Below are 25,280 nucleotides of genomic sequence, written 5' to 3' on the forward strand. Positions count from 1 at the left end.
TTGATAAAGGTTGTTTTACCTGTTGTGCTGACTGTAAAACATACCTTGCTGAGACATTTTAGACATTTCTTATAATTCCTGCTTTCTGTGCTTTTTCTATTTCTAAAGAACTTCTTCATATAAGGGTTCTGAATGCTATTTGACCATTGCATTGCCTCAGTAACAACTATTAGAGTATCAGAGATTCATTGCTACTAATGAATTCTGATTTATGTCTAACTCAGATCATGCCAGCAAAAGAGCGGAGGGTAGCTCTACTTATCTCTGTAATGAAAAGAGGCAAGGGAGGTTGTCTACTTGCAAGGGTCTATGTGGAACAGTTGATTCAAAATAGAAGAACTTCTAAAATGCCTGTAAAATTCAGAAGACAAACCTTGTTTGGGATATCCTGATAAACCCAATGAACCTCATATTTTTCTTCAAGCATCTATATGAGAATAGATAATTGAGATCTTAATCTTGTCTACATCCCAAAATTCCTCTAGGTGGTAATGGTAGAGATATTAATCCTTGGTTTCTGCCTAGTGGTAAGACTGACATTGGTAAAATTGTCATAAAGCTGTATGTTTTACAGGGAGCATCAAATTAAATTTCTTGTGGAGTTTGAGTCAAGGGGGAAGATGCATTTACAATGCAAGTATGAAACTTGGTTAAAAAATAAGGAAAAACGTCTTGCCCTTAAAACTTTTGTGAAAAACACACACTTCCAAATAATAGATGGAGTTATTGAGGTCACATGTCTTTTGTATGTCTCCTCCAGTGTTCTATTTTACAGAGCCCACAACTGTTATCTTTACTGAACTTTAGAAAATCATACTTAAAAGATCAAGTATGGGAAAGAACTGAGTCGACAAAATATAGCAACTGTATTGTTCCCTGTATCTTGGCATTGAGATAAGCTCTGAAATGACTGTGTGTGAGAATGTATTGACTTTTTTTTAAACATGCAGACAGTCTTATCATACTCGGGGATGTTGGTAGCACTAATTTTTATTTTTAAAAACTCACTGCCAAGAATCTATCCATTTGGATGAATGAATTTTTATCCTTGAATAGCTGATATTTTCCTCATTGTAAATCCAGGTAGATGAACATGCTTACTGGGTTTGATTCAGATCTTTAACTCATTCCTGTCCTTCCTATGTAAAAGGGTAGCTAAAATAAATTAATACTGTCCCTATGTCCAAATAGGATTAGGACATGATTTGTAAAAATCAGAATGAATCTTAGCATTTATAAGAAATACACAAATAAGACTGCCAAAGACCTTTCATGTCAAGAACAAGACAGCATTATCCTTCAGAAATCATTTCTACCCAGTCTATGTCACATGCTAAGTTAATTCAGTTTTTGATTACCAAAAAATAACTTTTTAAGTTTTTATTTTTAAATAACTTCAGACTTACAGAAAAGCTGCAGAAATAGTACATAATTCCTATATGTGCATCACTCACCTTTCCCTAATATTGTTTCATATAGCCATAGGTACAATGATCCAGACTAAGATATTAACTTTGATGTAATACAACTGATTAAACTACAGACTTCAGATTTCATTAGTTTTATTACTATTATTATTATTACAATTCCTTTTTTTTTTTTCTTTTTAGGATCCAATTTAGAATCCCACAATGCAGTTAGTTGTAATGTCTTAGTCTTTTCTCGTACGTGACAATTCCTCAGCCTTTAATTGTCTTTGTGACTGGCACTTTTAAAGAGTAATGGTTAGTTACTTTGTAGACTACCCCTCAATTTGTGATTGATATCTTTTCATAACTATATCAAGGTTATGTATTTTTGGCAATGATACTGTAGGAGTGATATACCCTCCTCATTATGTACCAGAAGATAGGTGATGTTATATTTCTTATTACAGTGACCTTAAAGATAGTGTCTTCTAGATTTTTTAGTATAAATTTAGTATTTTTCCCTCTGTAACTAATAAATACCTTGGGGGATATTCTTTGAGGCTAAGCAAATATCCCATATCTCCTCAAATACCATCTGACTCACTAATTTTAACATCCATTAATGGATTTTGCTTGCAACAGTTATTGTGATTTCCTAATTGTGATTTTTCTATTTCTTGAATTCCTTTTATGCTTATAAATTGTAATTATTTTGTAAGGAAGAGCTGGCCCTTCTTCCCCATTTATTTTTGTTTCCACCCTATTTATTTATATCAGTATGGATTTATGGATACTCATTTTATTCTAGTGATGTTAATCCAATACTATCATTTTGTTGCTCAAACTGTCCTGGTCTTGGCTATGTAGAGTCTTTCATGCTGGTGCTTGTACCCTCTTTCAACATGTTCCCATCTTTTCTGATGAATTCTTTGCTTGCGGCTCGAGATGCTCTTAACTCATTTTTAATTTTCTCTAGCCCAGACCAAGAATAAACCACTTCACCATCAAGTCATATATATATTTTTGTTGTTGAAACATAGTGTTTAGAAGCTAAGGTCTGAGTACTAGGTATTCTCATTGCTACTGTGTGCCACTGCTTTTGGTGCTTCTCCATAGACAGCTAGAAATTAGATGTATGTATAATAACACAGCATATACATACAGATATTTTTATTTCTCTATTTATCTGTATGCATATTACTAAAAATTAGCTCATACTGATACTTCCAATTCCATTCCAACATGACAAGGTTCAGACTAGCCTTCTTTCTTCCATATTTGTAACTTCTTTCTCTGACAGTGACAAAACTGACTCTTATTATCTACATATTTACCTATTTAATCAACCTTATTATACACATCAGGTGGTTCTAGGTTGGCTGACCCATTTCCTGCATATTTTTAATTAGAGCACAGTGTTTATGTAGAGTATCTTTCGACTTTAATCTTACAATATAAGCCAAAGTACTATTTGCCAAAACTAGTTTAGTTTCTTTTCTTTTTCTCCACATTCCTTGTGAGTATGTTATTCATTTGTAATATAGTTCACTCATTTGTTACAGCTTTTAATTTCATTTTGGGTTCCCCCACATCCTCTGATTTTTTTTAAAGATTATGTACTCATTCTTTGTGGTATGCACAAGTCTGTGGGTTTTGAAAAATGTATAGTGTCATTTATCCACCACTATGGACATGATAGTTTCATCATCCTGAGCATACCCTAATGCTGCCTTTTTGTAAAAAAATTCCTATCTCCTTCTTGTAGCCTTGATACTGACTTTTTATTCCTAGAACTCTGCCCTTCAGCATAGATCATAAATGAAATTTATATTATTTTTTACTGGTTCTTAGCAAAATAAATTTAAAATCCATTCATGTTCTGTGAATCAATAGTTCCTTTATATTGTCACTGAGTAATATTCTATTGTATAACTGTACCATGGTTTTCTTATACATCTACCAGTTCAGGAACATTTGAGTTGTTTCTGGGATTTGGTAATTGTGAATAAAGTTGCTGTAAACATTGCATACAGGGTCTTTTAAGTTTTCATTTTGGGGGGATAAATACCTAGTAGTGACATTGCTCAGCTATAGAGTAAGTTTATGTTTAACTTTGTAAGAAACTGCTGAAGTGTTTTCCGGAAGGGCTGGCAATGTATTAGAGTTCTAGCTGTTTTGCATCTTCACTAATACTTAGTATTATCATCATCTTCTTTATAGATACAGAAATGAAGACTAAGAGATTTAAATAGCTTGTCTGAAGTCATGACCAGTGCCAGGACTGAAATTTGAGCTCAGGACAGTGAGTTCTGAATTTGGTTATTTTTTCACCATACTTTTTCATAGGAACAATTCTTGTTTGCTCACATTTACTCATATATATGAAGTCTTTAAGTTGCTTCTCCTAAGATAATTTCCTTCCTTTAATAGCCAATTATTGTGAATGACTTTTGAGAAGTAGATAGGTTAGCTATTAGTAATTGTTTCTTTATTTGAGGAAGGTGAATTCTGAAATGGTCAAGAAATGTATTTTAATGAGTGACAGAACTAATAGTGGCCATTTTTTTCCTAGGGTACTGTAATATTATAACTTAAAATAAGAAATATATATTTGGTCTTCATTCCCATTTCTGGCATAGAGCTCCTAAAACCCTTGGGATTTCTTAAGTGATGAGAGTAATAAAAGTATTAATGAGGTGACTTTTGGAAAGCCCCCAGATCTCTTAAGAAGGGGGCTGGTCATCAGAGGGTGTGATTAGAAGACTTTGTCTACCCCCTTCACACCCCCGGACCTCTGGGAGCAGAGTGGGGCTGAGGTTGAACCAATCACCACTGGCCAATGAATTAATCAGTCATTCCTATGTAATGAAGCCTCCATAAAAAACCAAAAGGACCAATTTTGGAGAACTTCTGAGTTGGTGAACACTTGGAGATTTGGGGGAAATGGTACATCTGGAGAGGGCATGGAAGCCCTGCACTCCTTCCCACATACCTTGCCTTATGCATCTCCTCCATCTGGCTACTTTTGATATGCATCCTTTTATAATAAACTGGTGATCTAGTTGATGGGTTTCCTGAGTTCTGTGAGCTGTTGTAGAAAATCGAACCCAAGGAGGGGGTTGTGGGAACCTCCCAGGTAATCTGATCTGTCAGAAGCACGGGTAACAACCTGGGTTCGAAACTAGTGGTTCGGGTGTGTGGAGGGACAGTCTTGTAGGACTGAGACCCTAATCTCTGAAATCTGACACCATCCTCTGTGTACCTGGTGTCAGAAATAAGTTCAGTTCTCAGACACCCTGCTGGTGTCTGAGAATGGCTTATTGGTGCAGGGACGCCCCTGCATAAACACATACATACTTTGGAATTGGTGACCAGAATGCCCTATGTAGACACAAACAAAATACAAAATATTCTGGTTTGTATACACAAAATCAAAATATGTTGGACCTTTTCTTCTTTGAACAGGTAGCTATCTTCCCTTCTGAAGAGTAAGAAGTCCACAAAATGAGTATCTACAGTATTAATAGTAGGGGTAGGTGCAGAGGGTTGGGAAACTAGACGGAGAGTCAGACATAATCTAAGAATCTTTTGTGGACCTGCACCCTCCACTCTTTCTCTAGGAACTTTAGACAAAACTGGAAGAAGTTCAAATGGTTTGGCCTGCCTCCCCCAACCTCTTTTTTTTTTTTTTTTTTTAAATGCCTTTTTCTGAAATACTCTGGCCAAAGACTAACAAGCAGTGAAATGGCAAAAGGCAGGCAGCCGGCAGGAAAAGGAGAAGCAAATGGCTGGGGTAAAACACAAACTGTATGATTAGGCTCTGAATAATCAAGGAATTGCATTGTAGCTTGTTATACATATTCCATGGTCATAATTTGATATTTGCAACAAAAAGAAAAAGAAGAATCTTCTAAAAAAAAAAAAAAAAACAAAGAAACAAAAAACAAAAACAATAGAACAAGTCAGTGTTGACTGGGGAAGTCTATCTATCTTTTTTACTCAAAATATTACCTATTTACCTTTCTGATCCTCTCCATGTGATCTAGTTATTTGCACTGAGCATATTTGAGGAAATAAAGAGTGATTTATATTATCATTTTAATGGTACATGGATTCTTTCATTATGTAGTTGGTTCACATACATCAACATTTTAAATTTTGGACATTCTAAAATACATTTGGCAAACTGCTAAGGAGAAAACCGTCTGTGAGCCTGTAGGAACTAAAACCTGGTACATGTCTGAACAAATGCAAAAGTCCCATTTGTGCTGTTCGATTTTATAAGTTATGTAGCTTCGTGTGACCTTTTTAAAAATATTCAAGTGGTTTTGAAATATCATTAAAAGGTGATCATTGGTAATTGTCTTAATGATAGTACTCATATAGAAAAAAATATTGTTAAGTAGAACCCTTTCCTAACCTCTGATATGATTTTTAAAGGCCCTTTTTTAAAAAGTAAGACATTTGAAAGTTACTTATTAAAGGCCAAATGAAAACACAACTTGAAAAAGGGATTTTAATTTCATAATGATTAAGGTTTTTAGGCATAAAATAAGACCCAAGACCAGCTCTTAATTATTTATGGACTGATTCTGCAATCTGTGTTATCCAGTTTTCTTACTTTGGCTACGAGGGCAGGAATAGGTGGAGAAACTGAAATAAATCAGTTCCTTTATATTTTATCATCAGTAGTAAAAAGTCCAGTATGATATAAGGTTTTAGAATTATCTATGCCATTTGACCCACTGCTATGGATAATTGAAAACATATCATGATTGAGAAGGGAAATAAATTGTCTATAGGATAACGACAGGAGCAGATACTATGCTAGGTTCTTTATATATATTTTATCACTTAGTGTTCACAGCAATCCTATGTTTACCTTCTTTTACATGGGTGGAGACTAAGGCTAAGATAGCTGAAATTACTTACCAACTCAAATGGGTAGCAAGTGGCAAGGCTGGGACTAAAATGTGTCTGGATTTCCTACAATTCATGCTCTTTCTACAGAATGGGTATCACTTACTACTTGTACCATAATTGTCCCTGGATGCAAACTATATAAATCAAAATGTTTTTGAAGCCCAAGGATAGGAGTTGGGAATCTTGGTTAATTTTAATGTCACATAATAAGGAACAATGGTAACCCTTTTTCTGAGATCCTTATATTAAGGTATTTAGAAAATGCATTCTACACCATGAACATCACTGTTTTGCAGCCTCTGTGGAAAAACTACACAGAGTCTATGGGACTGCAAATCAGTACACATTTTGTGTACAACAATATGGCAAAAAAATATTCATACCTCTTAGGCCCAGCAAATGTATATTTTTATGGATCGTCAGAAATTAAAGTACAAAGATATTCATTTCAGTGCTATTTATAATAGTGTAAAATTGTAAACCATGCAAATGCTCTGTAGTTTAAAAAAAAGAGTAAATATACTATAAAATCATACTTATTTTGATGTATTATGCAGTCATTAAAAATAAGTTTCAAAGAATATTTAGTAACAAGGGGAAAATTCTAACAATGTGATTTTTCAGATGCTGTATAAATATGTATGGAATGAATAAATAAAATAGCAAATTCAAAGTAATGCTCATCATAAGAATTCACATTTTCCAAATTAGAGATCATGAAGAAATATTATTTTTTTTCTTCTGCTTAAGGTAAACATGTTTTTGAAGTAGAACATATGCATGTGAATCATTAATGGCTCAATGAATTCTTACAATTCAATGAATTCTTACAAAAAGAAACACCCAGGGGTGCCTGGGTGGCTTAGTGGTTTAAGCTTCTGCCTTCAGCTCAGGTCATGATCTCAGGGTCCTGGGATCGAACCCCACATCGGGCTCTCTGCTCAGCGGGGAGCTTGCTTCCCCCTCTCTCTTTGCCTGCCTCTCTGCCTACTTGTGATCTCTCTCTGTCTATCAAGTAAATAAATAAAAATCTTAAAAAAAAAAAAAAAAAGAAACACTCATGTGACCACTGCATAGTTAAGAGGTAGAATGACATAAGCACCCCTAGGAGCCTCCCACATGCCCCAACTTGTCATCACACCCCACCCTCAAATGTAACTGCTCTCCAACTTTTAACATTATAGATTATTACTATAGACTATTATTATATCATTTTACCCCTTCTGATTATGGTACTTGAATTTTATATTAATGACTTATTAGGTATTCTTTTACATCTAGCTAATTTTGCTCAACATTATGTTTGTGAAATTCATCAGTATGGCTGTATATAGCAAAATTTTGTTCATTATCAAAGCTGTTTATTATTTGCATGTGTGTATGTGTGTGTGTGTGTGTGTGTATGTATGCCCTTGAGGAATACTTGTTTGTTTCCAGTTTTTAACCAATCGTGAGGCAATGAAAACTTCAATATGTGCCTCTTGGTGCACATACAGATACCTTCCTGATATACATGGAAGTGGAACTTTTGGATCATTTAGGGCACATATCCACCTCTAGTAGGTACTACCCATTTTCCAAAGTTGTGCCAATGGGCTGTGCCATCAGCAGAGTGTTAGAGTGCCAGTTGTTTTAGCACCCACCATCACTGAATTATCAGTGTTTCTTAATTTTAGTCATTCTGAAGAGTGTGTAGTGCTTTCTCATAGTAGCATTAATTTACTTTTCTCAGATACATAATGAATTAGTTTTCATATGTTTATTGGTCATCTTGATGTTTTCATTTGAGAAGTGCTTGTTCAAGCTACTTGCCCATTTTCTTTTCTTTTCTTTTCTTTCGAATATACCAATTGCTCATATATTCTGAATTCAGTTCATCTGTTAGATATGTCCATTTCAGATACAGTCTTCTATTATGTAGGTTGCATTTTTACTCTCTTCATGGTGTCTTTAGATGCAAAGAAGTTGTCATTTTTAACATAGTCCAATTTATATTTCTTTTCCTTTATAAGTTCCCTTTAAAACTTGGGCTTTTTGTGTCCTATGTAGGAAACATCAGCAGCATACTATCCTATATTAAGTTCTGGGAGTTCTGTCATTTTATCTTTCAGTGTAGGGATATGAATCAAGATTTGCCCAGCACCAGTAATTGAAAAGACCGTCTATTTCAACTGTATAGTTGTATACAGGCTGTATATAACCTTTCTCATAAATCAACTGTCTGTGTATATGTTTGTGTATTTATGAATTTGTTCTGGTCTCTCCAATTTATTCTGTTAGCCTGTGTGCCTGTCTATGGAGTAATACCACAGTTTTCATTACTGAAGTCTTATAATCAGTTTTGCTCACATGAGGTATAAGATTTTGATAATTATTCTTCTAGATTGCCTTATCATTTCTGGTCCTTTGTATTTCTACTAAAATGTTATATCTCAAATATCTTTTAGGCCTTCTAGAAATTACTGTCATTAATGTTTGTAGAATAAGTTCTATGTATTGAATGAATTTTGATGTTATTTTAATTCATATAATTAATTTTTTTTCATTTAAAATTTTTTATTTTCTAATTTTTATTACTGGTACATAGAAAAAACTGAAGTTTGTATATTGATCGTATATTCGGTACGCTTGGTGAATAATTAATTTAATAAATAATAACTAATATTAATAGTTATTACTATGGGTAATATTTGCAATTAATATTGCTAATAATGACATTAATAGTTATTAAAATGATGAGTAATAGATTATTATTAAATAAATTAGTTTTGATTTTTCATAACTGTAATCCTATTGTCAATGAATAATGGTAACTTTATGATTTTCCTCCCAAATTATGATTTTTTTAATATCCTTCATTGCACTGACTAGGACCTTATACAATTTACATGTTAATTTTAATAATATTTATTTTTGAATTTTAATGATTTTCTGCATCTATTGAGATATGAATATGATTTTTCATCTTAATGTTGTTAATAAGGTGAATTGCACTGGTGGATTTTTCAAATTAACTAGACATGCATTCCTGGGAGAGGGTTGGATAGAATCTATAATGTATTATTCTTTTTAATATATTGCTAGTTTAATTTGCTAATATTTTCTTTAGAATTATTGTATCAATATTCGTGATGGCTGGGCTTTATTTTAACTTTCTTGAAATAGCTTCATCAGGTTTTAGCATCAAGATTAAGCTGGCTTCAAAAACTGTTTTCGTTTTTCTGGAAGGCTTGGTGTAAGATTGGTGCTATTTTTTAAAGTTTAAAGACATCAGTGGTTAAGCTATCTGAGCTGGAGATTTATCTGTGGGTAGGGTTTTTAAAATATATTCAATTTCTTTAATAGATTTAGTAATAAAGAAATTTGATCTTTCTCCTTATGTTCATTTCCAAGTTCCTTTCAAGCAGTTTTCAATTTCACCTAAAATTTCAAATTTAGTGGTAAATTTTGAACATAATCCCACATATTAGTATCTGTAGAATCTATGGTAATGTTCTTTTTTGTTTGTTCTCAATATTTTTTTTAAAGTCTTATGTGAGGTTTAACAATTACACATATATTTTTTCAAAAAAGCCAAATTTTGCCTTTTATATTGATTTCCAATTGCTTTGTAGCAAATTACCATGAACTTGGTGGCTTGAAATAACATAACTCTATTCTCTTACAGTTCTGGGTGCCTAAAACGTAAATCAGTTTAACTGGGGTGAAATCATGGTGTCAACAGAACTGTGGTCCCTCTAGAGGTTTTAGGGGATAATCCATTACCTTTCCTTTTCTGGCTTCTAGAGTTGCATTTCTTGCCTTGGCTTGTAGCCTTTCCTCTATCTTTAGGGTCCAAGGCATGGCATCTTGCTTCAATTGTCACATTGTCTTCTGTTTCTGTAGTCAATTATTTGTCTGCCTCCCTCTTACAAAACATTTATGATTACATTTAAGGCCTGCTTGCATGCAAATGTAGATAATCTGCCATTCCCCAAATCCTTAATTTAGTCTCATCTACAAAGTCCCTTTTTCCATATAAGGTAATATGCACAGGTTGCAGGGACTGGGACCTGGATATTTTTTCTTTAGGAGCCATTACTGAGCCTACCACAGCTTTGCTGACTTTTTTCTTTTTTGTATGTTTGTTGTGTGTTACAATTTCAGCTCTAATTTTACTTGATGTTCTTTTGAAATAACTAGATAACTGATTTCTTTTGAAATAATTAGATAACTAATTTTGAAGCTTTTAGAATATTCTAATATGTGCATGAATGTAAGGTTTTAATATCTATCTAGTATAGCTTTAGCTTTCTCCCACAAAATTTAATATGTAGCATATTTATTATGGCTCACTAAAATATATTTAAATTTTTATTTTACTTATTGATTTTAGCTTAATTTCCCAAAAGTCAAATTGTAGTTTTAAACCTTGATAAGACAGCTTTTCAAATCAGATGAATGGATCATCATATCATCAGCTTTGATAAATGTTCCATCGGTACTTGAAAATAATTTAGTACTTTCCTACTTGTTTTTTTAATAAATGTCCATTTAGTTTGGATAATCAGCATGTCAAAATATTCCATATTCCTGCTGATTCTTTTGCTGATAGTTCTATCAGTTACTGCAAAAAAGTATGAGAAAGTCTCCTACAATGACTACAGATTTTTCTGTTTCTTATTTGAGATCTATCAATTTGTGGTTTATATATTTGGAAGCAATGATTTGCTGAATATACATTTAAAACTTAAATGTGAATACAGATTTAAAACTTAAAAAATCTTGGTGAATTGACTTATTTCATTGTAAAATGTCCTATATCTCTATAAATGTTTTATGTCTTAAAATCTCCTGTGGTACTATCATAGATACACTGGTTTTATTTTAATTAGTATTCACAGGCATACCTTTTTACATCTTACATCACAGCTGTATGATTACTTTAAAATTTTTCATTTTTTAAAAAATCCGGGGTTTGTCTCATGTATTATACAGAAATTATATATATGTTTGTAATCCAGTGATTTAAATTTGTGACATTTTCTTCCCTTCCTTGAAATAATTTGTGTAGAATTAGTGTTATTCTTTCTAAATAGTTAATTAAACTCTAAGGTTAAAAACATCAGGACTTTGAATTATTTGGTGGGTAAATACTTAATTACTAATTTAATGTTTCTAAGAGCACATGACTTCTAAAATCCTCTTTCTTCTTAGTTGAGTTTTAGTAGATATGGCTTTATAGGTTTTATAGACATCGGTCTATAAGATCTTTGATTCTTCAGAATTATGTTGCTGTATTTCTAAGCATTTATATTTTCATCTCTAATGTAATTCTGGGGTCATCAGAGATTACATACTTGAGAACTTCAGTCCTTTGAAGTATGTTTTGACACTTAACTTTATGGTCCAGAATATGTTCTATGTTGCTAAAAATTGTTTATGCATTTTTTTAAAATTACATATTCTGCAGTTGTTAGATATAACTGTTTATGTATGTATATTAGAACAACTTCTTTAATCATGTTTTTCAAATCCTTTATATCTGTTCTTGCATATGGGATCATTTTCCATAACTCAAAAGAAACTCCTTTTGTTTTTCTTGTACTATGGGTGTACTGACAATACATTTCTCTGAGGATGTTTTTATTTAATTTTTGTTTTTAAAAGATATTTTTGCTGAGTATAGAATTTTAGTTAGGCATTTCATTTTCCAAAGCTATAACAATGTCATTTCATTGTTCTCTGTTTTTTATGGCCAATGTGGAGAAGTAGACTCTTATTTTTATTATCATCCCGTGGACAACAATACTCTCTCCCTCACCTCACACTCTGATTGGGTTTGAGATTGAACTTACACTCTGATTGGGTTTGAGATTCTCTTTATATTTGGCTTTCAGTGTCAACTACAATATTCCCAACTACAATATGGTTTTCTTTTTACTTATCCAACTGTGGTTCACTGGGCTTCTTGAATATGTGGGTTGATGTCTTTCATCATATCAAGTAATTCTAATTTTTAACCATTATTCCTTCAAATATTGTCCTTCCCATTCTCTTTCATTCATCTGGAGCAGAAAAACCTATCCATTCTTACAGTGTCCTGAATCCCTCTACTACAGTTCTTTCTGCTACAGTTTCTTTTTCTATATCCAATTGAGAGGTTTTCTTCTGGTCAGCCTTCTAGTTTAGTTCTCTTGTCTTGTGTTTTGCATTAAACTAATTCAGTAAATTCTTAATTTCTAATATTTTATAGTTTTAGGAAACACCGTTTTTTACAGATTGTAATTCTCTGTTAAACAGTATATTTTCATCTATTTTTGTCCACCTCAATTATATTTATCATATTAGTCACAATTATTTTAAAGTTTTTGTCTGAACTTCAATCTCTGTATCATCTCTGGATAAGCTTTGTATAAGTATTTTTTATCATTAGCCATTTCTTTTTGCTTCTTTACACATTTACAATTTTTAAATTTTTTTTTGACATTATGAATGATATTATGGAGTCACAATGCTTTTATCTTTCATTGAGAAGGACTGAGTTATGTTCTGGGAAGTAATTACATTTACATTTTTGGCTGATAATCTAGACCATATGGAGGTCCCATTTCTTTCTATGCTTTATTACTTTTGTCTGTGTACAGAAATTGTCTTTAAAAAAGTATACTTATTGAGGCCAGGATGAAGGCATATTCCAACAGAGAAGATTTAGATTTCCCTCTAATGAGTGCCATGTGGGTGTGACAAATGAAAGGCATTCTTAATCCAACATAAACCTTAGAGGTCTTGGGCATCTCTAGACAGCAAATCTACAGGAAAGCTGGCCAGTGACTACATCATTTCAAACATCTTTCACCTTTTCTTTGGGTCTTTATTCCAGTATCTACCTACCTAGTACCATAAGCATTGCTTAGGAATCACTTTTGCTTAGGTACAAAACCCTTTGTGTCCCAAATTAATGTTGAAGTGAGTCTCCTCCAGATTCCCTGCTATGTGTATGTTCTTGGTTTGATCTTTTCCCCATTCTGCCCATACTATGTTTTGGCAAATTTGGCACACATCTTCAAGGTAAGAGCAGCTGGATGCTCATGTGTACAATTTATATCCCCATGTTTCTTTCTTCCCTTCTCTTAGGTTTGTATTTTTGTTACCTCCGCCAGCTTTTAAATGATTTTAAAGGGATTTTAAAATATTTTATCTAGGATTTTAATTTTTGTCATTACTAGAAATAGAAGTTCCATATATTTTTGTTTTTAATGTATTGGGAAAGAAAATATGGCCTTACAATAAGTAATTTTAGAAACTTATTAAAACTTTTTTGGTATGGTAATAATACAGCCAATATGTATGACTATCTCCTGGGTATCTGAAACAAATAGTTGCTTGGGTTTTTGTTCGGTATGATGTTATTTGGGTACCGTTTTAATTACTTATATATCCATTATACCAATTCATAAACTTTAGTGTTTTTATGTTTATAATATTTAATATTGTCTTTTTTGAATACCTTATGTATTTACTTCTTTGTTGTGTACTTTACATATCCATTTTCAATACATGTACATTAATGTATTTTACTATCATAATGGATTTTTGAGGGTTTTTTTTTTAAGTATTTTTAACAGTTTTAAATTTATCTATGCAGGGAAGGTGAGAAGGTGGTAATGAAAGGAGAAAATAGCTGAATAGTTGTAAGGCCAAAGCTAGGATCAATAGCCGAACAGCTTGTGGCTGGGTTATGGAGAAAAGATTAGTAGGTCAGGAATACCAAGATGTTTGGATTTTTGTGTTATTAGGGCATGCAAAAATCCAAGCAATAAAGCAGGTAATAGATTCTAACATACATACTTTAATTTTGTTTCTTTCATGTGCTTTTCTTGATGAAAATTTGTTACCAAATTGAGCTGTGTTAACTCTTGGTAAAGTCTTAAAAAAAAAAAAGCCTTAAAAAGATGTACAACTGTCATTTAAAAAAATGAATTCGTAGGGAAATGTATTGTTATATGCAGATTTCCAGTGGAAACCTGCAGATGCTCACATAAGAAACATTCTTTCTACTCTTTTGAATAAACATGTTGCAAGCCCAGTACATTTGCATACCCAAGAGAATAATTGTTTCAAAGATATGGGCTGTGAACACATGTGGTTGTCTACCAGATTATGAACACCAGACTTGAGACATATATTTTTCAGGTGTACAGCTTGAGGAAATTATTGAATACTCAGCACAAATGCTATGTCTTGGGGAATATTTGGAGAAATGTAGGTGCTACTGTATTTTGAATAATCAGTCCCTCTAGCTCTCATTGTGACTGATGGAAAATTTATTTTATTTTCCCTTGACAAAGGGAAAACAAAATTGTAGCTATCTTACTGCATAGTTTGTTAAGCAATTTCCATTTTGTACTTGTATTTCACAGATGTTCTGAAATGGTTAAGCCAAAAAGGCATGTTTCAACTCATGAGTAACTTATAACAAAATCCATTCCCATCAGTTGGCTTTAAATATATATATATATGTGAAACTTTTATATATATATATATATATACATATATATATATGTAAAACTAATATAACACTGTATATTAACAAACTGGAATTTAAATAAAAACTTCAAAAATGATGAATATATGTTAAATATATAATAAAATATATTAAATATAAACTGTACATTTAAAAAATCTATAGTTTTGTATATATGTATATACATAAATGTCTCAACGATAACTCAGACCCAAAAAGAAGTGTCTTTGTAGGTCAGTATAATCCTTTCTTGCTTTGTAAGTGAGAAGTTATAAAAATCACATACTATGCCTAATGTTTGGCTTTTCATTTATCTTTTGTACTTTATTATAGTGGAGCTGACAGATGTTGAAAGATGTTTAGATAAACAAGGAGCCTAGCAGCTCCTATAGATCTGAAGAAGCTTGCATCCTCGAACTATTCCCTTTAAAATTTGTTATAACATATGCTTATTAAATTGGCTCCAGGTCTATTTTTCAGAGTAGTCTCCAAATAACTGATTTTCTAAAATATGTCCAGTGTCAGACGTGCCTCCTCTTAAGAGAGCATCTATTTCAAATTGTCCTGCTGTAAGTTGGGCAACCACACAGCCTGGTTTGCCCATGACTGGAGTATTATTACTAGAGCCCTTTAATGTTCTCAAAAGACAAGTTTTGGATGATAAATTATTTGGCCACATTAGATTTAAAAGGCTAGGATTCATATTATTTTGAAGAAAAAAAAAACTGGTCTAAAATTAATTCATGCACTGTAACCCCCACCAATTAAAACATTACATTCATTATCAAACATGTTTTCCCCTACTCTTTGGTCTGATCTATTGTTTCTTCTTATTTGGATAGAAGTATATTCAGAGTTTTTTAGCTTGGAAATTATGTAAAACATAACTGTCTTACAATTCAGTTAATGAATTCTATACAAACTTCTTTCAGGATTTTCCTGTGGTAGAGTAAGGAAACTTCTCCATATAACTTCTGCATTTTATATCCCACAAAAATTTGGTATTTTCCCCCACTATTATTTGCCTACAGATAAGTCTGCAAATATAAACAATATTTAGAAAAATATGTTTGATATGCCAGTTAAATGCATTTAAGTAAGGAATACTGTTCCTGTGGAATGCTGTCAAAAATTCTGTAGTAACTAACCAGTTGCTAATTTTCATAGATCGTCAGTCATTGAATTTTTACTTTGGAGAAAGGTATGCTTTCCTTAGGTTAGATTTACAGATAACTAAGTCTATTTTGAGATTTATTTCCTGTTTTATAGTAAAAATTTTGACCTTTAGTTTCTCTATTCTAGAAATCAGAAGATCAGAAAGCTGATTAGACATCAGACCTGATGGCTTGTAGAAGCCTGTATTACAAAGTTCTTGGTCTTTCTGAGAATATGTGTTTTGCTTATACACTTGAAAAGTTAGAACTTTCAGATAACATAAATGTTTTTTAACTTTGGGTTAAAAAAAAAGAACCACAAAGATTCATGAAAAAATAAGTTTTATGGATCAGAGGCATTCAGCCTAGTTGTCTACTCATCTATAAGTACAGTACTTTTGTATAATCATAATCATATATATCCTGGCAGACTGTAGGGATCTCAATTAACTTGTGTTCAGAAATTCTGTAGGTAAGAGGGACAGTCATATTTTGAAAAAAAATTTAAAAAAAGGAAATTAAACCATCAAAAAGTGTTCCTGATTAACATTCAGTTAGTTATAAAAAAGTGTAGAAAATCATGTGACCCTGAAAGCATTCTAAGTAATTATAGTCTTATTTTTAATTTTCTATGCTAATTTATAGAAATATCGAAATGTCTTATTTATTCTGTTGAGGTATAAAGTCAGCAGCCACATATAGGATGTGTATCTTCTACTATCAGATACTAAGCTTGCTCAGACTTCAAGAGGAAATTTAAGTGCTGCCTTTTCTCATTTCTACAGTTTGATTATATCTCTTATCAATATTATAGGTGAGTAAGAAGGAGAACTACCATATTTTAATATGGTTATTTATCTGGTTTCCTACATAACATGTTTAGTTTTAGAGAATGTGTCAGGTGGTATTCAGACTTATAATGGAGTGTGACTCTTCTAATATGAGAAGTTAGAAATGAAGAGGCTGCATTCACATTTTTTTCTTCGTTTTTTTTTTTTTCTCTCTCATTGGAAGACACTTGATTGTTAACTTTCTCATTTCCAAGTGACAGAAACTGTCCAGCTGTCCTTTGTAAAAAGTGAGCATTACTTCCTTTGTGTTTGCTCATGATCATTGGTAATGTAAGATAATTTGATTACTATCTTCTATAATGTGTAGTAGCCTTAACTACTGAACACAAATTCTTATTATGTGATAAAGTTGTTAGCCAGCCCTCATGAACTTAATAGATGTGCAGTTGATAAGTCTTTGTAGTTCCATGGCAAGTATAGCCATTGCTTTCGGGATCTTAAATATTAAGCATTCTCTTTTGAGTCTCCCTTTGCCCATCATGTTCACTGTGGAATTCCTGGCAGCCCAAAAGCTTGCCAAATCAGGGTAAGCATCCCCGAGTTTATCTTGCTTTCAAGAAAACCTGAGTTTGTCTTGCTCTCAAGAAAACCTGAGTTTGTATGGCATTGTTATTGGTGAATCACATCTATGAAGTTTTTGAGTTTTTCTTGTGGAGTTTGAAGTGAGATGGAAATCAGGGACCTGGCTCTCAGACATATCTGAAAAGTGAGGTCATTTCTATCATAGGAAGTACATAAAGCAATGAAAAGATTGCAGAGTAGTTGGGCAAATTCAGACAAAATTCAGATCCTCATAATTCCTAACATGGAATCTTGGCTAGATGTGATTATTAGAATTTGAAATTGAGCTCTGCCCCCATCTTCAGGCAAATGATTTCTCACCTATGTATAGTTTGCCTTTTACAGTTATTGCGATAGCATCTGTAATGTTAAACATCACTTAAACCCTCAAATTTTATGAACGATATATTTTTAAACAACAGGGTGCAGGAAATGTGATCACAATAGCCCAAACCAACAGGTACATCACAGAGAAGCAGTAATGACATACAAGCCTGCTAGTTAATTTAAATGAAGATGTGTTTTACCACCTAATAGACTATCCCAAATAGAATAATAACCCACACGTTACATTCTTGATTAAGCCTTACATTTCGTGCATTCTTTACATTCTTAGTTTGTGTTTACTCTAAGATAGAAATCACTCCAAAGGTTGAATGTCTTTAGAAACCATTCTAGCTTTATATAAATGTAAACTTTGTAAATATTTAAGAGTCATATAATGTAAACTTGTTTCCTTTCAAAATTTGTTTCACAAGAGCAGATAATACATTTCCACTTTGAGCTGTACATTTAGATGCTTTATTTTTTAGTGTATTTTCTTCTCGATATTTCTTTCCAAAGAATTTTGGAATTTTGTTTCTCTCATGTTTTATTGAAAAGGCTCTCTGCCATTATTTCCTTTCGTTTTCCGGTTTTATCCTTTTGTCTGAAGGCACATTGCAGCATGGCTGGTTTAAGGATTCTAGACAGTGAGAGAAACGGATAGCCACAAGAGTATCTCTAGTCAAGGTTGAAAGAGAGCACGTAGCTTTCTAAACTGAACACCGTGAATGGGGGACATTTAGGTTATTGCCATGACAATTCTAATTGTTGGAACTTTATTCTTATTATGGTCTTTATTCAGTTGGATTCACCCTAACAGCACACATAGACGAGTCACTTTAATTTCTGGGCTGGTTTTGGAGAACATGTATCCAAGAATCATCATCTTTTTGTTGCGATAACAAAACACACGGTCAAGGGGGGTCTAAATGGAATTGCATTTTATAGGCATGCAGAGATCGGTATGAAGTAAGACATGCACTCTTTGACCCCTGGAGGCTCTCTCTGACAAATGATGGGGCTACATTTTAAATTACAGGAGATTCCAATTACTGTGAAATTATGGGGCTATGTGAGCTCCCTCTATGGGCTAATTTAACGTCTGCAAATTATATTTCTTCTTCTTCCTCTTTTTTTTCTTCTTCCCATTTTTCCCCCAACAAAGCCTCTGTGTGGCCTCTGGGATGGGGTGGCCGCCTAAGGGCCCTGAGGTTGTGCTCCTTGGAGCGTGTGCAAGATGGCTGCCCCAAGGCTGTTTGAAGCTGGCGCGTTTGAAGCTGCCGCGCGTGTTTGAAGCTGCGGCATTTGAAGCTGTCGGGCTTGAAGCTGGCGCGTGTGTTTGAAGCTGCGGCATTTGATGTTGCTGAGGACGTTTGTAAATTTGAGACAGACTTTAATATTGTTAGACGGTAGGGGAGTCCTTTTCAACCCCCTTTTCATTTTTTTTTTTACTTGAACTTTTTAAAAAGTTTTATTTAACTTTTTTTTTTTCCTACTATTTTAACTACTTATGTCAGCCGAGGAATGCTGTGATTCACAGCCATTATTGTAAGGAGGCTGTTATGTATTTTTAGTGCTGCTGGGACCATAGGAATTCTTGAGTGGCTTTGACTGGATACAACAATGTGGAGAATAATCCCAACTGTGAAAAGTGCTACTGTGGCCACAGAACAGTACAGAATAATTTTGAAAAAGGGCAGTCTCCTTGTTGCTTTTAGAAGAAGGCCGAGTGTGCCCGCTGTTGCATTTGCAAGATTGATGATGAGTGTAGAGGTAGAACAAATGTTATGTGAGTAGAAGAAGTTGGGATGCATAGGTGTAGTAATTAAATTTGCAATGTGCCAGGAGCAAAGCATTTTGTCATTTCTTCCTATTATTTTGTACTCTAAATTCTCTAAGAACTAGGGGGAAAGGTGGATGTTATTATGAAACAATACCGTCAATCCTTTGGACAATACTGTGAAACTGAATGGTGCTTTATAATGGAGAGCGTCTACTCTGAAAATGAGAGAGAAGGGAATGATGATTGCTGCTGTTGGAAGAGGAAAGAAAACAGATGCTTATCCTGAAGTGTGTACTTTGGGGCTTGGGAAATACTCTGCTTGGAGGAACCCTAAGTGTAGAAGTGAAAAGATGGAGAAAAATTTTGATGGAGCCATGAGTCGTCACACCCAAAATGGACGTGATGAGAACCACTTTGGTTTGAATGCAGATAATTTTTCACGTAATCCCCAGCCTGGAGCAACATCATGCACTTGCAGAGTTGATGAAATGACATGTTTTGATGTTGTCTGTGGTTCTTCTCCATTAGATTGTTTGGGATTGAAAGTTCTTTTGATGGACCTGCCATCAGTATTTTTCCCCCTCCTTTGGAAGTACAATATTCTATTCTGCTGATGATCAATCTCTTGAAAATTAAGTAATGGTTCCTTGATATTAGTAATTTGTCAGCACTTGCACCTGTTTCTTTACATGTCCACCATTAATATTTTTCATTGGGTAGAACGTAAATTCCATAAGGTCTACATCTACTTTTCAGCCATATTTGAATTGTGTATCTATCTACCCAGGAGTGCGGTGCTTGGTTCAGCATTTTATTCATATTAGCAAAGATCTACAGTTCCTTCAGTTCACAGAAAAATCTATGTATTAAATACATGTCATTAAAATTGACCTATTGCATCTTCATCTAGATGCAACTAGAACTGGGCTTTATTCTAACACATAATTTAAATGTGTGCTTTACCTGTTTAAGAATAAGGCGTTGTGTCTTGCATACCTTTTGAATGATGAAAACATTTCCTGTGTCTTCATAGAACAGATGACCTTAGGCTTTATTTTCTTGCAGATAATTGTTTTTAAGGATTTCCCTTCATTTGTGCAAAATTTCTGATTTGGTAGGAATAGAAATTTGCCAACTATTTTCCTTTGTATTGTATTGATGCATTTTCTACTCCAACTTTTCATTGTTAGCTTCTCCAGTTATATTCATTTGAATCCATGTATCCTTTTCATTCTACTAGCTAATCATTTTTTACAGTGTCAATATTTTACCAGATTTGTATTTAGAGCTTCATATGAGCCATATTGGTGCCATTCATTGAGAACTAAGTTCTTACAAATATCAGCCTAATATATTAATAATCTATTTAACGACTCATTTCACAAAGTTATAAGATAGTAAAAACGAAGTGACATGGGGAGTCTACAGAATTAGTGGCTCTGCACATTTGACTCATCTACTGTTTCAGAACATTGTTACAAACTTTCATAACTCAAGGAGAGATGATATTATACACACAGGGGCAGAAAGGTACATATATATCCCTATATATATGGATTTTTATTTTTAACTTTTTTCTAAAATCTGATCAGAGTTTTTCTTATTCTTCATCTTCTGTAATAATCACTTGATCCATATTATTGCTTTTTTAAGTTTAGAATTTTTTAAAAATTTGCCTGCTCTTTACTGTGAGTCTACACAGTCCAGTAATCTACATTTTGTGACAAAAGAATTGCTGGAGAATAGCTGAACACACATACTAGAATGAGAACTACATGCATTCTTATTATACATTGGAGTAAGCATATCCATAGAAAAAGAACAACAGTTTTAAAGCTGATATATCTTTATCTCAGTTTAATCAGTTAGCTGATATGTTCCGTATCACTCTTTTCCTAGCTGGCTTGTGCTAAGTTGCTTCTTCTTTTAACAATCTTTATTGTGATTTCTTTTCACCTAGTTTTTCATTTTTTGCTCTTTTCATTTTGTTTAATTAAAATTAACCACAGTTGGCTTTTCTTTTTAATGGATTTCCACACATATGCGCTTCTTTCAATAAACTCCACAAAATAAAGGCCATTAATCCAAATGATTTCTCTTCCTTGGCTCTGTAGCTCTCTCTCTTTCTCTCCCTAACCAAGTGTTTTGTCCTATATCCATTTTCTCTGGTTCTATCAATGTTTTATTCCATTCTACCATGATGAAGTTTGTAATTTGCCTCCTGTGGTAGAGAAATAATAAGAGTAACCTCCTGAGCTGGATTCAAGGTGAAATAGCATTTTCCATGACACAGCACCATGACCCCATTTTTTGCAACTCTTAGTAACAGCATCTCCTTCATAGAGCCGGGTCAGTGTTGCTTAGCCATTCACCCAAAATATTGTGTAGGCTTATTGATGTGATTTATTAATAGTTGTGAGATTTGATATGACCTCATATTGTTGGTTTTTCATGAAGTGTTTCATCAGCTACTCTCCTTCTAAGGCAGATGCAGATTAGAAATTTTACACATAAAATTCCCATATTTTGCATTCCTTTTTAAAAGCAGCTTTACTGGGGTATTATTTACATATAGTAAAACTTATCTGTTATTAATATATATTTCAGTAAGTTTTGACAAATGTATATATTGTGTAACTAGCACACACAATCACCACATTGAACATTTTCATCCCTGTAGAACTGTCACCTCTAGCCTTTTGAAGTCAGTTTCCTACACTCACTCCCCAATCCTTAGCAACCTCTGATCTTCTTTCTTTTGCTATAGTTTTATCTTTTTCAGAATTTTGTATCAATGAAGTCATACTGTGTGCTCTTTTGTGTCTAACTTCTTTTACTTAGCGAAATGCTTTTAAATCCCATACATGTTGTTGCCTCTAGTAGAGTTTTCTGTGTTAGTGCTGAGTAGTATTCTACTGTATTGATACTCCACAATTTGTTTTTCCATTTACCATTGGATGACCTTTTTTGCTCCTTCCAGTTTGGAAGATTATGAAGAAAGATGCTGGAAACATTTTCATGCAGTTTTTTGGTATGTGAATTTAAGTTTTAATTTCTCTTGGGTAAATATCTAGGAGTGGGATTGCTGAATCACATGGTTCAGCATGTGTTGAATTTTATAAAAAAAAAAAATACCAAAATGTTTTCCAGAGTGGATGAACTATTTTGCATTTCCACCAGAGATGTACTAGAGTTCCAATTAGGCCCCATCATCACCAACACTTGGTGTTGTTAGTCTTTTTAATTTTAGCCATAATATAATTCTTTTCAATATTTTTTCAACCGCAATAATTTACTTCTGTTTTACCAACTTTCTTATTATTACTACAACCACTTGATTGCATTATGCCTTTTTTTAAACTTGTTATATTCTTTATAACCTTGTTCTTTTGAAGGTTATACATCTATTTTTATTTCTTGCTTTCTTTTAGTGTTTGATAAGGTAAGGGAACTAAATATAAGTAGACCAGAATCTTGAGTGAGCATGTTAAATTGTCGATGTTTGCCTTTATTTTTTAAGAACTAGGACTATATTATTTGAGGAAGGTTATATGTGACTTAAGATTCTGGGTTTTATTGGTGTCTATATAGTATCCCAGAAATTACAAATACGACTGTATATTTAAAAACACCAGCAAACTGATTTCTCAGTAACTAGATTTCTCAATAAATTTTCACACATCTTCAACAAGAATCACCATACAACTCAGCCCTGCCATTTCCTAAAATGGCTCTGTTTTTATTCTTTGCCTCATTAGACAGCTTAGAGAACAGTGTACCATTGCCCATTAAAGAAACCACTTTTATTTAATCCACTACCTACTAACATTTGTCAGAATTGGAATTTTTTAACCTTTTTTTTTTTTTTTTTTTTGTAACAGTAACTGTTCTCAGATCTCTAGCTTTGTTCCCTGGATGTTAAAAAGACACATGGCCACTTTGTGAAAATCCTTCTTTAAAAATCCAGTGTAAATGAGAATCGTCATCATCTCTATCATCCTATTCTTTCCATCTAAGAGTGTTTCGTTTCAATATGTGCTGGAACTCTGATTTTTCTCACTACGGCTCAGTTACTAGTTCAGTATTATTACTTGGCTAAGTAAGGTTTTTTTCACTTAAAAGTTTATATAGCAATCAGAAATGAATGCTAATGAGTTGCATAGCTATAAATTCTCTTTTTTCTCAAAGAACAATGCCTTAGGAGTCAAGCCTTATTTCAGAAAGTGGTTATAAGATGATCTTTAAACCTTGGTTAAAGTATATTCATTCTCTCGTGAATGAGTTATTCTATTGAGTTCTGTGTTTGAAGACAGGATTTCTATACAAATTTCTCAGTTTTGTCAGATCATGTAAACAATATGATACTACAGAGTGAAAATATAGTTGCTACTGAAATCATGAATTAATCCAACTTCTTGGAAAATTTACTCTCAGTTCACTGAAGGTGAACAGGAGGTATTTTTCCATGTCACATTTTCTCATAAAAATACACATTTTGTATCTTTAATTTTAAGTCTGATATTATTTTAGTAGCTAAAGGCATTGAGAGTGTTTGCTGGTAATAGAGTGAAGGATGAAGCTAGAGAATTGTGGATATTTTTGGTTATCTTTTACCAACAGTTTTACAAATCAATCTCATTTCCCCCTATTTTTATGTTCAATTAATAATTTTAACCCAGACTTTTAATTTTTCCTTAGAAAGACTGTCAAAGCATGAGGGACTGGAATCTTTCTGGATATTTGGAAGAAAAAACCTGATGATGAAACAATATCAGAAGCAATTCAAGTTATGGTTTTATAGGATTCACTGTAGTAACAATAGAATTATGCTGTGTATTCTACAGTTAGTGAGACTGAAGATATAGGAACACACAAAGATTTTCTTTTAAAAATGATTTGGTATGAAAATTCAGCAGGCATTTTTTTAGAGAATATTCCATATTTTGCAAACATCTGGGTTTTGTGGGTCAACTAGGTTGTTTAAATACTAACTTAAACACTTCAAACCCAAGATTCAGTTATTTCTTCAGAACATTTGTATTTTGATTTGGGGCTGATTGAGATCATTCCTAGTATCTGTTCCTAGGTCATTATTATTAATGTCTAACAAATGACCAAATGCACATATCTTTACATTGGATTTAACTTTTGTTTTCTAGAAAGTCAGACTGTGTTTTCTAAGGAACGTATACTGTGTGGATTTTTCTAGTGTCAAAATCCCAGCAGCCAGGGGTAATTCTGAGTATTTGCTTGTGCCCAAATCCCTAAAGAATTCTTGTATCTTACTATTCCATAATGGATATCTTCTTAGTCCAGCCTAAATCCTCCCTGGCAATTTGCATCACAGGAACCCCCACATCTGTTGTATAGTAGGGTTGAATCCAAGGGAATTAAGCTCGCCCCTTAGGAGCTATTGCTGTCATTCATGCTACACAGAGGGGGGGCATTCCTGCCTTCTCTCTAACTCCAACCCCACTGCCTGGCCACGAGAATTCTTAATAGTGTGTGATCCAGAAAATTAATTAACTATTTTAATACACTGTGCTTTTTAAATGTGATTTTTGTAAGCTGGAACACTATGCATCATCCAAATTTAAATCCAAATCTTCTGGTGTAAAATTAAATATGGGTGTTGTATGATGATTTTTGATAAGATTAATTTTGAAATTTATTTTGAAATTATCTCTTATTTTGAGGAAAGGGAATCTATGAGAGAATCTTTATTTACTTCTTTTACTAAGTACAGATATTTGTCATACCATACTTTGG

The sequence above is a fragment of the Mustela nivalis genome (assembly GCF_964662115.1).
Source record: "Mustela nivalis genome assembly, chromosome: 8".
In the NCBI taxonomy this organism is placed as follows: domain Eukaryota; kingdom Metazoa; phylum Chordata; class Mammalia; order Carnivora; family Mustelidae; genus Mustela; species Mustela nivalis.